At 38.4% G+C, this 16177-nt stretch overlaps 1 pseudogene; it reads right to left on the bottom strand.

The window, feature by feature from the left end:
• Positions 1 to 13958: 13958 nt before the first annotated feature.
• Positions 13959 to 16177, bottom strand: part of LOC119527112 — a 34787-nt pseudogene continuing 32568 nt past the window's right edge.

Here is a 16177-nt window from a genome sequence, read left to right on the forward strand (position 1 = left end):
ATCCATATCTACTTTGGTCATATGGAACAGAAACTTACTTAAAATGTTTTATGGGAAAAGGGAGAAACTATTATAAGGACTCTGGGCTGTTTTACTGAACCAAGGCAAGTGTGATTGGCTCTCAAGAGGGTCTGGAGAGAGAACTGGAAACCCTGGAAACCAAGTCTGGCATTCTCTGACTTTTTCTCTCCCTACATTATCTTCTTCTTCCTACTCCTCTTCATTCTTCTCCCTCTAAAGAGCTGTCTTTGATTTTCTATGCACAAGGCCATACACACTGAAGTCTGCATCTCTTCAATTCAGGTGTCCAAGAAAGACACTTGGCTGTGTCAGGCTCAGTCACAAATCTCCAAAGGGATGATTGCCATTGGTTCAGCTCAGGTCAGGTGTCCATCCATGATGCAGTCAGCTTCAGGCCGGGGCAGCAGACAGGGCATTTAGCTACTTACTGATGCCCACCCATGTGTCTGGGCCCTGGTAGAGTTCTCAAGGAAGAGTGTTTGTATCCTGGCAGCCACCCAAAAGATACCTTAGGAACAGTCAGTAGCTTCCCTAATTGTTACTCATCCTTAGCCCTTCTCTCCCTTCTATGGGCTGGAAGTACAAGTTTGTTAGTCTCTCCATGCTCTTCCAAACCTGTGAAAAATGTTGCAAAGATTGGCCCAGAGCTGTAGCTGTGATCTAGGTTTTCTCCACCTGCATCAGATTCACCAAAATACCTGTGCTAAATATACCCCACTATCAATTAATCATTGTGAGAGAGGAGCAGTGCTAGCTAATAAAAAAGGGGGAAGAGTCCGAAATCCAATTTCTTTTGCTTTTTTTTAAATACATTTTATTACTATTATTTTGACAACAGTATTGACACCCTACCATTTAAATTTATTTGTATCTGCTAACCTTCAAACCAAGCACACAATAGCACAGCTTTTGTAGTAAAAGAAATAGAATTGTGCTTTGTGATAAGGGATATCTAACATAAGATTTGAAAGAAATCATTGATAATACAAAATTACTGAAATAAATACGTTTATTGAATGCTTAGTATATGCCAGGCACAGTGCTAAATGCTTTACATGCATAGTCATATTTAATCCTCACACCAATCTGATGAGGCACATATCTTTTTAATTCCCATTTTATAGATGACAGGATTGCAGCTGAGAGCTGCTCAGTGACTTGCCCAGGAGCCTAAATGTAGTTCTTGATGGATTTAAAAGCAGTTTGCCTTGGCTCTAGGGCAGAGCCTTTACCTGGGTGCTATATTCCCTTCCAAAGAGAAAGCTTATTATCAGATAATTGAGAGATGATGGTTTGGTGACTGCTATGATGGATAATAATCTTGGACTCTGTGAAATGAGAGACTGCCTTGGACCTCAAGGGACAGCGTGGACTGTACTTGTCACAAATTCATATGCTGCCCCTGGCCGGCGTCTCCTGCTGATTTGGCTTTTGCAGAGGCTGAGTTTTGGTGGCCCTACACTTCTCTTCAGTTCCCTCGTTGTTACAAAGTGGGCTGAAATCAACAACAAAATTCCTGCAAGTTGCACAAAGAAGTTTCAGTCCTATATGATCCTAATCCAAACGTGAATTATAGTATAAAACTAACACAAGGGAGGGACAGTGCTTCACTTAATGGACTTCTGCCACAGAAGAAAGGTGGCCTGGAAATAAAATCAGATTCACTGCATGAGGTGAAGCTCTGGGAGTGTTTCAGGGAACATTCCTAAAGAAGTATTAACATCCCAGCATTAGAATGTTGCGTTTTTTTTTTAGTGCTCTCTTAAAGCAGTCAGTCTGAACATAAAACACTGTACAGACTTTGTTCTATATAAATAATTGGTCTGTTACTTTAGTTCATAAACATAAAATGTTAATAAACCTTTAAAAACTTCCAAAGAAGCAGTATATTCAAATAATACATTTTAGCACCTGCCGAATTTAGGAGACTCAATCACACCGACCATTACTTGTCTTTAAATCACTAATTGACCTGCTACAAATGCGGAAATCCACATTTTATTTAGATGGATGTCCAATTAGATATTTTAAATAACTTATAATGCTCACTATTGTTTTTCTTTTGGTGAAATTATTTCAGTGTTCTAAATTAAAGGGACTTCACAACATGTTACAATCATAACACAATTAATGGCATTTTCTAGTCCCACCCCTAAAATTATACTGTGTAGGCCCAAGGTGGTTTAATCTTTGGCTTTTAACTTGGGTGGATGTTAGATTTTCTAAGAGTCTATGTTCAAATCTCCTTATGTGCTAAATAATGTATAAAATAGGCTCCTGATTATCTATGTGTAGATAATCTATTAAATAGAATCTCCACTACTAATTTCCTGTCGCAGATGGAGACTTTTTCTTTCTTTGGCTTCCTGAGCTCAGGTATATAAAAGATTGCTGACCCAGTCTGGCAATTTATTTAGTTTAAGTAAATGTCAATCCAAATATAAATTAACTTTATTTTACCTACTAGTTAAACCATAGTATCTAGAATTATCAATATTTGACTGTATGTTCAAACACCAGTCAGCATTTTTCCATTCTTAGAAGCTGCTCCCCTAGCAGAGACATTTTTGGTGCAACTTTTTTACCCATATATAATTTCCCTTACATTTACCATGTTGACTAACTTGACTTTTTAATTTATTCCTAAAAGTTGACTAGGACACATACATGCAACCCCCCCTCCCCCCCCCCATAGTTGTTAACTTTAGGTGAAACCAAGAACTGAAAAATTCAGAATCATGATCTTAGGATTCAAGGTTTATAGAATTGCAAGGAAATGTCATCCTACCTTTTCATAATATACACTTGACTTAGCCATTTTTTAATGAGCTATTCCAAGTTAATTAGAAACTAGACTCTTCTATTTTCTAGAGACATGTGGCTAGTACTGCATGGAGTCCCTGGAGTCTCTTCCATGTCTGAGAGCAAAACACATTTCCATTTAAAGATGGCTTTATTTTGACAATGCATCCCATGGAGAATCCAGAATTATTTCTCAGTTGTAAATATAGGATTCTGTTGCCGAGGCTTTTGTAGCTGGTGGAGTGTTGCTGTCTCTTTTACAGATGGTACTACCTTGAAAGATGGGTGAAATACAGGGTGACTTTTTTGAATTTTCTTTCAGGAAACCTGAAGACAAAGAATATCACCTTCCACCATTCTTGTATAGTCATGTTTCCTCAGCCACATATGAACTCAGAAATTGCTAGTTTATATTTCACTATGAGTAGAACCTTCTAAGCTGTTTGTTACTGCCTTTGGTGAGAAGTGTTAATCTAAGAAAGCTTCTGCTTTCTAATACAGCCATAGTATCTGGCTAGCTTCTGATTGCTCTTACTTCTTCACTTTAGCACATTAGCTGGTTCCTAAACAATGAGTAACTGAACTGCTTTACTGATTCAATTTAACAAATACTTCCAGCTCAATCTGTTTCCCATAACCTGTTCCCCCACACAGTTATATACTTGCTTCCCTGAAATTTATTTAGTGTTTGGGACTGTGATTCTCACTTTATAAAAACTGTTAAAGAATACAGAGATAAAGCCCAGATGAGAGATTCATAAAAGAAAAACAGCTAGAGAAGTGGTAAACAAATCCACTGGTAAAGTGAAGTTTGTCCTCAGCTTTCCTTTTGAATACTGAGAGTTTGCCATATGGGAGCCAACATCAAAAAAAAACAAAAAACAAAAAACAAAAAAACAGTCCTTTTGTCATTTAGGAAACTAACTGTGGATCACTTTCTTCTATAAGAAGAAGACATAGAAGCTAAAAAGGCGCAATCTAATAACATGATTAATAAGCATCGGTTTCATTTAAGAGATTATAAAAGGATGAGTCTTACACTTTTGTCATTTCCAGAAAGTAGAGAAATCTGATTAAATCTTTGGTAATGTTGTATCTAACCAGAAGACAAATTCTCCTTCTACAACTTTCTTTAGTAGAGAATGAATAAGTAATTTTTACTTACCTAATTCTCCTTTCCCTTGCCACATTCCTGTCAGTAGCTGAGAAATGAGCAATGAACTTTTCTCACTGTGACCCAGGGAATTAACACGTTTTCTTCTGGATATTTGCATAGAGTTTATTCCAGTTGGAGGTGGAAGCCCTGGAAGACATAAAGGAATTTTGTAGATGATAACAGTAAAAGCATTTATTCAAGTCTCTTTGCCAGGCAATTGTATCAGCTATGATTCTTGCAAATGCAAGTAATAGAAATGAAACAAGGAATTTGCCAGCTCACATCACTGAAAATCCACAGATAGAATTAGTGTCAGGCACCACAGGACTGACGGCTCAAGTGATTTAACAAGGGCTCAGGTCCATCTCAGGCACTATTGGAGACAGGAGTTTGGAGGGGTCAGGATGACTGTGGCAGCTCAATCTTCACATCTTATATTTGAGCCTAGTGACAAATGCCACTTTGCTACAGTTAAAGTAACAGCCGTGGGTTCGCTCTGATAAATCTCTTTGACCTTGTTTTGATCATTGTGCCCAACCCTGAAACAAGTACAGAACGTGGTAGAAGGAGATGATTGGCTCAAACCTAGTTTGTGTGCTTCCTCCTTGGAGGAAGAGGGTGGGGACCTACCTGAATTGTATGAATTAGAATGAGGGATGGGTGATTTGCCAGGATAAAATCTGGGGTTTATTGCCAGAAAATTGTCGAATAGTTGCTGGACAGCCAAAACCAACCAACACTTACCTTAGTGCTTCACATGTATTTTACAAACATTGTCTCATGTAAATCTTACAAAAACCCTATAATAGAGCTCATATTTAAATCCCCATTTTACAGATAAGATACCATAAAAAAATTAAGGTCTCTTATCAGGCTTGTGGCAGAGGAAGAATTTATACCCAAAACCACTGTCTGCAGAGCCTGGACTTCACCTCATCTCTTTATGTATCGCTGAACGAATAGAACACCCTTGACTAGGACATCCTGCTGGAGTCCAGGTGAAGGAAAGCTGTGGCATCTTCAGAACATTGCTGGCCAATGTTGGAATCAGGCTGCTGGAATTGGGAGCCTGCAGGTAGAGCTTTTTGGGTCATTAAGTCTCAGAGACCTTACCAGTTTTAGTTGCCTTTAATCAATAAACATCCATTTAAAGAAGGAATTAATTATTCCATGCAAAGCCTGCGTTCTTCATAACAATGAGGCCACAGAGCCTAGAAGCATGGATAACTTTGTGCCTTGCACCCTCCAGACTAGGCATGGGCAAATATGAAGCTAAGAGTGTTTGTACAGTATTTTCCAATGTTTAAGACCTCAACAGTACCATGGCAGTCTGATGTCACATGTGAGGAGTGTTTGCCATCAATCACACAGGCTCAAAAGGACCATTTGTTTTTTTTTTAGCACTAAGTAAAACTATTTAAAAAAAAAATCTAAATAAGGTCAGAGTAAAGCACTAAATCAGAAATTTTCGAAAAGGTGGTAGTTGAGAACCAAAACCACCCACACGCTGAGCCTGGACACTGAGAATGGAAACTACAGCTTAGTGTCTACATTAATATCTCTTTGCTATTTCTCTCACTTCATTAGTGTGCCTTTATTTTTCCGCAACTGCCTTGCCCAGACATTCATTTGATTGTTCATTTCAGGAACTTTCTGAAAGACCCATCAGCTCTTCAATGCATAGCATCAGTGGGCTGTTTATGCCCTAGTATTCTTTGAATTCCTCACCTCAAAATACTTGCCTTGCTGTTTCCATCAATCCTGGCCTGTTACATGATAATTCTATTCTAAACCTAAGCAAGTCCCCACATTAAAAGGCCCAACTTAAATCAAGCTTCCTATTCTCAACAAATTCTGACCTCAACTTCCCTACCTAAGACTGCAAAAGCTTTGCAAAGTGGTGTTCTTCCTTACTGAAAATGAGCAACACACTCTGCCTGGTCTTATCAACAGATTGTGTTGGTGAGGTTTGGGAAACCAGTTTTTGACATGGTCTGTTACAGTGGTTCTCAACTGGGTAAGAGGGATTTTGCCCCCCAGGTGTCATTTTTCAATGTCCGGAAATACTTTTGGTTGCCACAGCTCAGAGGTAGAGGGGAAGTGGCAGTGTTTGCTACTGTCATTTAATATGTGGAGACCAGGGACGCTGCTGAATTTCCTACAATTCACAGGACAGCCCCCCACAACAAAGAATTAGCTAGTCCAAAATGTCCATAAAGTTGAGAAATCCTGATCTGTAATAATTCATGGTACTTCTGACCAGTCTGGATGACTCAGTTGTATTTTAGGCTGTTTCTGAATATTATGCAGGTGCTTATGTGATGCTAATCTGTAGGTGACTCATTCTGAGTTTCTAATACACATATAATCCAGTCCTTATAGGGGCTTGGATGAATTGTCAGACATTTTGAAGTTGGAGAAGAAGTATGGAGAAAACAGATGGAGGAATTTAAAAGTAAAAACATGTGGCCGATGGCATAAACATAGGAAAATTTCTATCTGATATGGGGTGTTGAGTCTTCCTTTCTGGAATTGTGCTTTTATCCTTTTGTCAATTTTGGCAACCTATATAACTTCATGGCAATGAAGTGCTAGTGCTGCTTGAAAAATTAAAGGAAAAACCTTTTTCAAAATGATGCAAGTAGAAAATAGAAGCATGTGGTGACACTTATGAGATGACCAGAAGTAATGAGATAAAAATTCGGAGGTAGAAGTTTGTTACAAGAGGTGTGACAAATATCTAGAGCAAAGGAAATGGTCCAAAGTACTAGGGAAGGCACTGGACTTTAATCAGTCACATGGCAGGTGGAAGCAAATTGTGGTAATTTGGAAACTGAAGAGAAGGTAGACTCCAGAATGCTGGGGAACTTTACTTTGGTGGCTTTTACCTCTTTTCTTCTTTGCTCACAGGATTCAATACATAGTGTATGCTCAAAAATGTTTGGTTAAATTATAAGAGAGAAACATATGAATACAAAGAACAACAACTCCAGGACCATCTTCCAGTGATTGTTTATATTGTACAGTTAATTTTTTAGATTAATTGGCCCTATATTTAGTTGTTTTTTTCCCCCAGGAAATCAATTATAAAAAGAAAATAGTGAGGTATGAATGGGTATTGACATTCAATTACCAGGTTTTTGGAACTGCGAAAGTTATTGGGGAAGATATACTGAAATAAGGTAAAAGGTAAGGCAGAAAATAAAAGAAAACAAGGCAATTGGCTTCTGGGCTAATTTCTTGGACATTTCTTGGACTAATAGAGAAGACACATTCTTCTCAACCTTATAAAAGTTGTCTCTAGTGGTGGGTGAGTAAACTGAATGTCATTTGTTTGAAAAACAAAGACAAAGAAAAAGAATGTGTGCTTACCTGAAATTGATTGGGGAGCATCAGATATTGGTTACACTGGAAAGTTGTAAGTTTTCTATTTTACTACTCTGGCAGACCTTAAGGAGAGTACTTATCAGATGAATTGCTATCCCAGAAACAAATTACTAATTCCCTGATAAAATTAAGACATTCTGGCAACTAGAAAATCCATGTTTTCATTTTATTAAAGCTTTACAATTTAAAAGCCTATAGATAGTCCCTACTTGATTAAAAATGTCATGAGGGAAGAGGCCGGGTCTTATGTGGCCTCAATATTTAGGCCAGGGGAAGGCAAACTAAAGTTTAAAAGCCAGGTCCAGGTGGACAGCTATTTTTGTAAGTCAGATTTTATTGGAACACAGACACAATCCATTCATTTATTTGTTATCTAAATCTGCTTTTGTGCTGCAAAGGTAGAGTTAACTAGTTGCCACAGAGACCATATTGCCCATAATTACTGAAATATTTACTAACTAGTCCTTTGCAGAAAAAATTTGCCAGTTAACCCCTGGTCTAGGTCCTTGCTATTCAAAGTGTGGTCCATAAACCAGCCACATCAGTATCATTGGGAGCTTTTTTGGGAATGTAGGTTCTTGGGCCCTACCCTAGACCTACTCTATCAGTATCAGCAACTGTTTCACATGAAGTTTGAGAAGATTTGGTCTAGATTAAAGTCTTGTTCTTAGTAGATCCCCCCAAATAATTTTGAATGAGTGAATAATAAAAACAGTATGCAAACATTGAACTCAATTAATCAATAGATGCTTATGTAATGTGTATGATGCACTCTTCAGCCAAGTCTGGGAAAGGAGTCAAAAAAATGGTTCTCATCCATAAGGAGTTTAAAATTTATTTAGGACACAAAAAAGAGGCTGATGTGAAATGATTAGAGAATAATTTAACAGAGTATATGATAATATGCTGATTGTATGTTGCAGATGGTAAGTGATGAAACAAATAATAATCAGAAAGGAATGGAAAAATGTATCAGATATGAATGGCTTTAGGGGGATTACTGTGGTGTCTCAAATGTGGTTCATAAATACAAAACTGAGGAGTGAAATGCCCCTTAGTTTGTCCAAGAGCTTTTTCAATTACAAACAAGAGATGGAATATGCTCAGACAAATGTTTCCAAGGCTGTTAGCGAAGCAGATAAACACACGAGCACATGCATTTTTACTGCAAGAAAATTACGCTGTAAATCAAAGAACAAAAGATAGAACAGAACATTCTGGCCGTTAAAATGTGACAAGAAATACCTGAGCAGCCACTGATGAGATAATTGATAATGGCATGGTGAATTAAATAACTACAGTAGAATTAGCTGTGGAAAAACCTCAATCTTACTCCATGTTGAATGTTAATTTCATAAGAATGAAGCAATTACAAAGTCTACAGTCCTGCTCCCTTTTGTTTTTGGTATTGAGCTGTTTGTAAGCACTTAATTTAGTGGTTTGATGGCAAGCTTTCTTCCTCTCAGAATAAATAGCATTTCTCAGAAAACTCAGATGAATTTTTAATTCTCTAAAGACTCTTCTCTACTCAATAGAATTAATAATATTCAAGGAAAACAGAATACCCAATTTTTCGATAGAGTTGCTTACCAATCTGTTTATTTTGCATTTGTTTATTAAGGAACTGAGACTAAAATTTTCCATTTAGATCCTCAAAATGAAATGCCATTGACCAGTTTTGCCTTGAATTGGCTTTCTGAATTGAGGAAAAATAATCTTTGTGTTGCTTTGATAATCATGGTAGGAGAAAATAGTCTTACAGATAGATAGTAGGAAGGTGAAGCCTGTGTGTTTGACAGCTCCCGAGTATTTGAGTCCCAGACTCCCACATCCTGCAATTTAACACTCAAAGATTCTCAGGGCACTAACTATTCCTATATTATGTAGTGTTATCTCCATGGAAAAAACTTGGGCTAAGGCAACAAGAAAAAGATGTGAGTATATCAATTTGCAAAAGAGTGGATTTCTACAAAGTGAGTATTAAAATCAGGATAAGGACATTGTGATGTCACCGTGTTTCTGCTTCACCTACATCCCTAAGCATTAATTGAAATTTGTGTGTGTGTGAGTAGGAGAGGAGTGAATATGGTGGCCTGAAGACTTCTACTTGATTCTTAGGTTTTTGGCTTCGGCTTTCCACTCAGAGGGTATGGTCTCCAACTGGAATACTCAAATTAGATATTTAGAATCTTGACTCTGTGAGGGTATCCAAGAGATCTTGTACTATACTCACATTTGTATTTCTTTCCCCTCTATTTGAACTCTGGAGAATGAATGGATTGAGTGGCCTGGATGAAGGCCATATCAACTACTAGTGAGTTTTCTATTCCACAAAAAGCAAAGTCTGAGTATTTAGAGTTCCTGACCCAGAGCTTGATGGTGCAGTTTCTTGGGGAGGACAGTAGACAAATTTGAATCCTTGAGTTCTGATCCTGGTGACAGTAAATTACCATCCTTTCTTATACAAGTCAGATTTGCCTCTGGGCGTTGGTTTCCTTGTCTGTGAAATTAAAAGAGTAGATACAATGCAGAGCTGCTAAAACTGACTCAACAGAATCACCTACAGGAGTTGCTAAAAGATTGGCTTCCTCTCCCTCCACCTCCCTAAGCTCCAAGCCATTGCTTTTCTTGTTCTAGATAGGGCTCAGGAATCTGGACTTTTTGATATTCCCAGAGGGTTTTGATTTGCATGAGGGTTTGGGAAATTACTTCATGGTTCAATTTTAATGAGCCAGGTAGGTCTAATGAGTGTGATTTGTTTATCTCTATTCCCATGTTATGGTGAGTTCTGTTCCTTTCCTTTTTTTTTTTATACATAAATGTTATCATGTTATTTTTTCCAGATAACTTAGTTTTTAGATTTTCAATACCATTTCTATAGCTCAGACATTGTCTAGTTCTTATTAATCACTGATGATATTAAAGGCTGGATTGAACATGATAGCTATAACTTCATAATTTCAAATAGCCAGCAATTTATGTTTTCTATACAATTTTGCATCCTTTCATTTATTGAAAACTATTTACGGGGTGTAACTATGTACCAAGCACAGCTCCAGGCACTGTGGATATAGTTAATAAAATAGACCAAAATTCCTGCCTTGACTGCACTACATTCTAATGTATTTTGCTTCCCCACTCAGATATCCACAGTGATGGAATGCAAAGATTACAGACATTGTCATTCTGCCACCAAATTCCCTTGGATCATCTCCTGTTTGTATGTTTTTGCCCTAGTTTGATTTTTGGATTCCCTTTATTTCTTTCCTCCCTGTTTTCAGTGACTTCATTTTTCTGTGGCTGCCATTGACAAATCTCTCCATCTTCTCCAGGCTGCAGTTGCTTTTTGAGGCTTTAACCTGGGCCCCAGTTCCAGGGAATTGTAGCTTCTTTGGTCTGTATCTACTCAGCAAAGCAACTAGTCACATTTTCAAATGCTAAGAGGTAGATGAGATAAATAGATATATAAGTCAATTCTGTTTATGGTTAAATCTAAAACAAAACCCAACTCAAACTGATTTAAGCACACGATGTAATTTATTGGCTCTGATAACCAAAAAGTTCAGGAATTAAGTTTGGCTGCAGTTACTTCTCAATCCAGGTGGCAAAAGAATGCAAACAGGAATCTGTCTTTTGCATCTCTTGACTCTGTTTTCCTCTATATTAACTTTAATTTCAGGAAGACTCTCCCGCAGAGTGGTGTGTTGGGGGTGTCCCCAGATTTGATGATTCACTAGGAAGATTCCCTATGAGCATATATAGTCATAATCACAGCAATCTACTGATTCTCAGTGTAGAGTCACAGCAATGATTTATTACAGTGAAAGGATGCAAAGTAAAATCAACCAAGGGAAATGTACATGGAGAGAAGGCATAAACTTGCAACAGTCCTTTCCCAATGGAGTCACATATGTGCTTAATTCCCTAGCAACAAACTGTGACAACACGTTATTTGGCAGGGAATATTGTCTACCAGGGAAACTCACCAAAGCCTGAAGGGCCAAGGTTTTATTTGGGGCTAGTCATATAGGCACTTTCTGTCTCACACATACCAGAATTCCAGACTCCCAAAAGGAAAGCAGAAATTAGGCATAAATCACATTGTTTAAACAAAAAGCATAGGCTTAGTGAGCCTCTCTTATCAGTTGGGGTGGTGGAAAGTCTCCTGAAATCCAAGAAAACAGGCCTCAGCTAAGAGTCAGCCTTACAAGCAGACCTTTCTAAGGAGGTCTGCTAACTCTTCTGCATAGTGGCTACCTGGGGCCCTAGACTTAAGATCCATAAGCTTAACTATGCCCCCAAAGATACATCCTTTCTCCAATAAAGCAAGTAAAGTCTCTATGTGAGAGAATGGCTAGATGTTCCTCAAATCCAGTTCTCCTTCTTGAGCATTTACCATCCTCTCCCTCAGGTGGGGCCATGAGGTAGAGTTCTCACCAATGGGATGCTAGCAGAAATGATGTGTGTCACTTCCTGGCCAACCTGTAAAATCCTTCCACATGCGACTCTCCATCTTCTCCCCCTTGTTAATGCCAGCTGGATGCCCACCTTGGAGGCTCAGTTTTAAAGTTGGTGGAGGCAGAATATGGATGCTAACAGTTAACATTACTTTATCTAGTATACTGGAGAATCAGTCTTAATGGACTGGCTTGAGTTGTAGTTTAGGGTATGTGTGTGTGTTGGGGGTGTTTTCTCATTGGCAAGGCTTGGGTCATGTGCTTATTCTTGAAGCCAGTGGTTTGGCTCACTCCTTCACAAACCCCCTGGGCTTAGTAAGAATGTAGGGCTGTAATTGTCCTAAAGACAATACGATTTTGTTAGGAAAAAAAAAAGATTCAGGATAGGCTGAACAGCAGGTGTCTAACACACATTTATACATTCTCTAAGTCCATGGAACTGGAAGCTGTTTTACCCTGGAGCCCTTAGCAGGGCTGACATTCAGTAAATTTGTGGAGTGCATGAGTGCATATATAGAAAGAAACCAGAAAATCAACTCAAAAACCTTGCTCTTTCCTCAAGTGCAGTGTTATTTAAATGAATTTGAATCTTCACAACTCTCTCTCTCTTTCCTCCTGTTCAAGCATAACCAAAACTGCACCTTAAACTGAGCATGGATTTAATGAGTCAGTACCACTTCCCATTGCAATCTGCTTACATTCAGGCTATGGCTATAGAATATTCAGACATTCGGGGCTCCTTGGAACTAAGGGAAAAACACATACACATGGCAAACAACTATGACAGGAAATTATTTACATAGAACAATTGACCAAAACACATGTTTAACTTATGAAAATTGTTATTAATGTGATACAAAGAATAAAATGACAGTCATTCATAAACCCATTATCAGAAGTAAGCAATTTGAACCTGTTAGCCTATTTCCTTCTAGTCCTTAATCATCTGTGGGTGTATATGGGTGTGTGGGCGTGTTTCTTTTTTATTATGTTCTATAATACCTGGAGGTAATGCTGGCACAGTCATTTACCAAAAAGATCCTGTTCTCCCTAGGAACTGAAAGCTAACTCTCTTTGGGCTCAAAGGATGGGACAAAAATATTTCTTTTCTCTTTTGGAAGCCTTTCCATTTATATTGAGTTCCTTTGCTTCGATATCCAGTAGTCCTTTTCCTATTGATCTCTCCCTCATCTTCCTTTTCTACCTTCGGTCTTTCTTCCTCATCCCAGAACAGAGTCAAGACCCAGGTACTTCTAATCCATTCTGTTTTGCATATGTCCGTGTCCAGTGTAATCTTTTTTCTGGAATGTTCCCTCTAAACTAGGAGAGCCACAGCAGACCCTTAGAATTTTCCTAAGTGGAGCATCTATAAGATAAATAAACCAGATAAAAATGGATTTATTTCATAGGGCTATTGTGAGATAATATGAGTAATTACATGTAAAGCTTATAGATTAGCGCCTGGTACATTCTAAGCACTTAGCTGTTATTATTGTTGCTATTACTATTGGTTGTCTTCTATAACATAGTTTTAATGAATTATTGTTTTAAAGTCTCTCTCTCACCTAGCAGTGATAAGGGTGAGATAAAGTGGTAAAGGGGACAGAAAACACCAGATTCTGCCATGTATTTATATTTTTACCCAACTGAGATCACACTGACTGTAAAAATGTATATCATGCATTTTGTCTTGAGCATTTTGTCATGTCATTAAAAATCACCATGTGAAGTGACAAAGTTGAGCAACAGTGGCATTTCAGATATCACCCTGATGTCCTCTGAGCTTGAAGATCCAGCAGTAGGAGCCCAATCTGGAGCTCCTAGGACACTCAGCCTTAATCACCTACCCAAAGTATTTGCGCATTTGACTTATTTGTCCATTTATACATTGAAGCAGTACTTATTGAGCTCTGATGATGTGCTGACTAACATGGTAGGTATTGAGGATGCCAAGGGGAGCAAATGAAATATGGCTTCTGCAATGATACTTACTTTCTTTTTTTTTTTTTTTTTTAATTTGTCCAGACAGGGAAAAGGGTTTACGAAATCAGTAAATGCCATTTAGAAAAGGATCGTCTATCAAAAATAATTCAAGATAGTCCTTTTAGCAAAATCCAGTACTATTTCCTAGTGCTTTATAAATGGAATTTTCTTCTACTTGTATCCATTTCCCAGGGCTTATGCACCCATTCATATTCTCCATATTTAGAATCAAAGTTTCCTTTCTGAAAAGATCTTAATTTTAAGGTAAAACGTGGTCCAAGCTCCTGAATTCCTACTTTCTTTTCATTCTTGAATATGTATCTGTGAAATCTGAAGAATACATAATCCTGCTGATTGTGGAATGTAGCAACCTGCCTTCCGATAAACTGAGGATTATGGGGAAACAGAGATGCAAACATACGTCCAATAGAACGGCCCAGCTGTGTTGTAAAATTATTCACAATTATTTCAGGAATGTGCTCTGTGGGGTCCTTGCCTCTTCTCTTGATTTCTTTACACAGACGAACACTACTCATTTTAAAATGAGCTATTGGACCATGTGGCAAATGACTCAAAATAAGTCCATTTGGTGTTTTATGTTCTTCATTAATAATGATCAGATCTGTGAAATTTCTAGAGACGCACTATGGAATAATTATTTTCAGAGCCAGTCTTCTTCTGTAATAAACATGTGAATTTGGTATAACTGTAGAGAGCTGTTCACAGAGCCGTACTGTTCTCTGATGTTGTGATGAGAATTTTGAGAGAAGTCTGTCTGTTGAATTAAAAAGCAAATTCATCTGTAGCTTCATCATAAGCCTACCTTCATTGGAGGATGGCCAATGGTGTCTGGAAAACCTCTGTTAGCTGGGAAGTCACATGGCTGGTGTCTGTTCCAAAGTTCTGGTTTCAAAATGTCTTTTTCCCAGGACGTTCCTATCTAGGCTGCAGTTCCTCAAAAATGTCACTCTGAGTTGCTCTTGGGGCGTTTGTCTTCTATTAGCTTCTCTGGAGCAAAAGCCTGCTTTCAAAAGCCATCTCCAAAATGTCTCTGTAAGCTGAAGCTCCTCTCTCTGCTCCTGTGCATTCTTCAAAGTGTCCCTCTTGAATGTAGCAAAGCTCATTCCTTCTGTCTGAGCTTATATAGTGCTCCAGTGAACTAATTCAGACCCACACTGAATGGGCGGGGCCACACCTCCACAGAAACTATCCAGTCAGAGTCATCACCCACAGTTGGGTGGGTCACATCTCCATGGAAACACTCAAACAATTACAAACTAATCAACACTGATACTCTGCCCACACAAGATTTCATCAAAGATAATGGTGTTTTGGGGGACATAATACATTCAAACCAGCACATTCCACGCCCTGGACCCCAAAATGACGTGATCTTTCCACATACAAAATACATTCATCCCACAACAATATCACAGAAACTTAAATCATTTCAGTAACAGTAGTTAAGTACAAGATCCCATCAAAATCAGTTACAGGCATGGTCTGTCCAAAAGCATAATTCCCCTCTAGTTGTGGACCTGTGAAATTTACAACAAGTTATGTACTTCCAATATACAAAGGAGGGACAGTCATAGGGTAAACATTCCCATTGCCAGAGGGAGAAACTGAAAGGAAAACAGGGTTAACAGGAGACACTTTCTATAGGGCAGCAAGTGATTAATCAATTATTACATAAATATATTGGTATAGTCTGCAGTGAAGGAAGAGCACAATTTTAAAAGATAATTCTTTGGGAACCTTCAGGATGTGACCTTCAGGCTGGAATGATGAGGATGGGCAATAAGGAAGGAACAAGGAAGGAATCCTGAGGGAAGTGTCCCGAGGAAGAAATATTTGAACTGATAGTTGAGCAGTAAATAGGAATTCATGAGCAAAGGGAGCAGGAAGATGTCATGTAGTGAGAAGGGCATGTTCAAAGACCCTGCGGTAAAAAGGAGAAAACCTGTTTGAGGAAATCAGAAGGTCAGGGTGGCTGAAATTTAGAAAGCAAGGACATGGTTAGACAGGTATAGGAGGTGAGGAGACTGCAGGGTTAAGAAGGGGTCTTATTAGCCCCTGTGCTGGTTTGAATGTATTATATCCCCCAAAACGCCATTATTTTTGATGTAATCTTGTGTGGGCAGATGTATCAGTGTTGATTAGATTGTAATTCTTAGAGTGTTTCCATGGAGATGCGCCCCACCCAACTGTGGGTAATGACTCTGATTGGATAATTCCCATGGAAGTGTTACCCCACCCATTCAGGGTGGGTCTAAATTAAATCACTGGAGCCATATAAATGAGCTGACAAACAGAAGGAACTCAAGTGCAGCTGAGAGTGACATTTTGAAGAGGCACTACAACCAAGAGG

The sequence above is a fragment of the Choloepus didactylus genome, chromosome 1 (assembly GCF_015220235.1).
Source record: "Choloepus didactylus isolate mChoDid1 chromosome 1, mChoDid1.pri, whole genome shotgun sequence".
Classification (NCBI taxonomy): domain Eukaryota; kingdom Metazoa; phylum Chordata; class Mammalia; order Pilosa; family Megalonychidae; genus Choloepus; species Choloepus didactylus.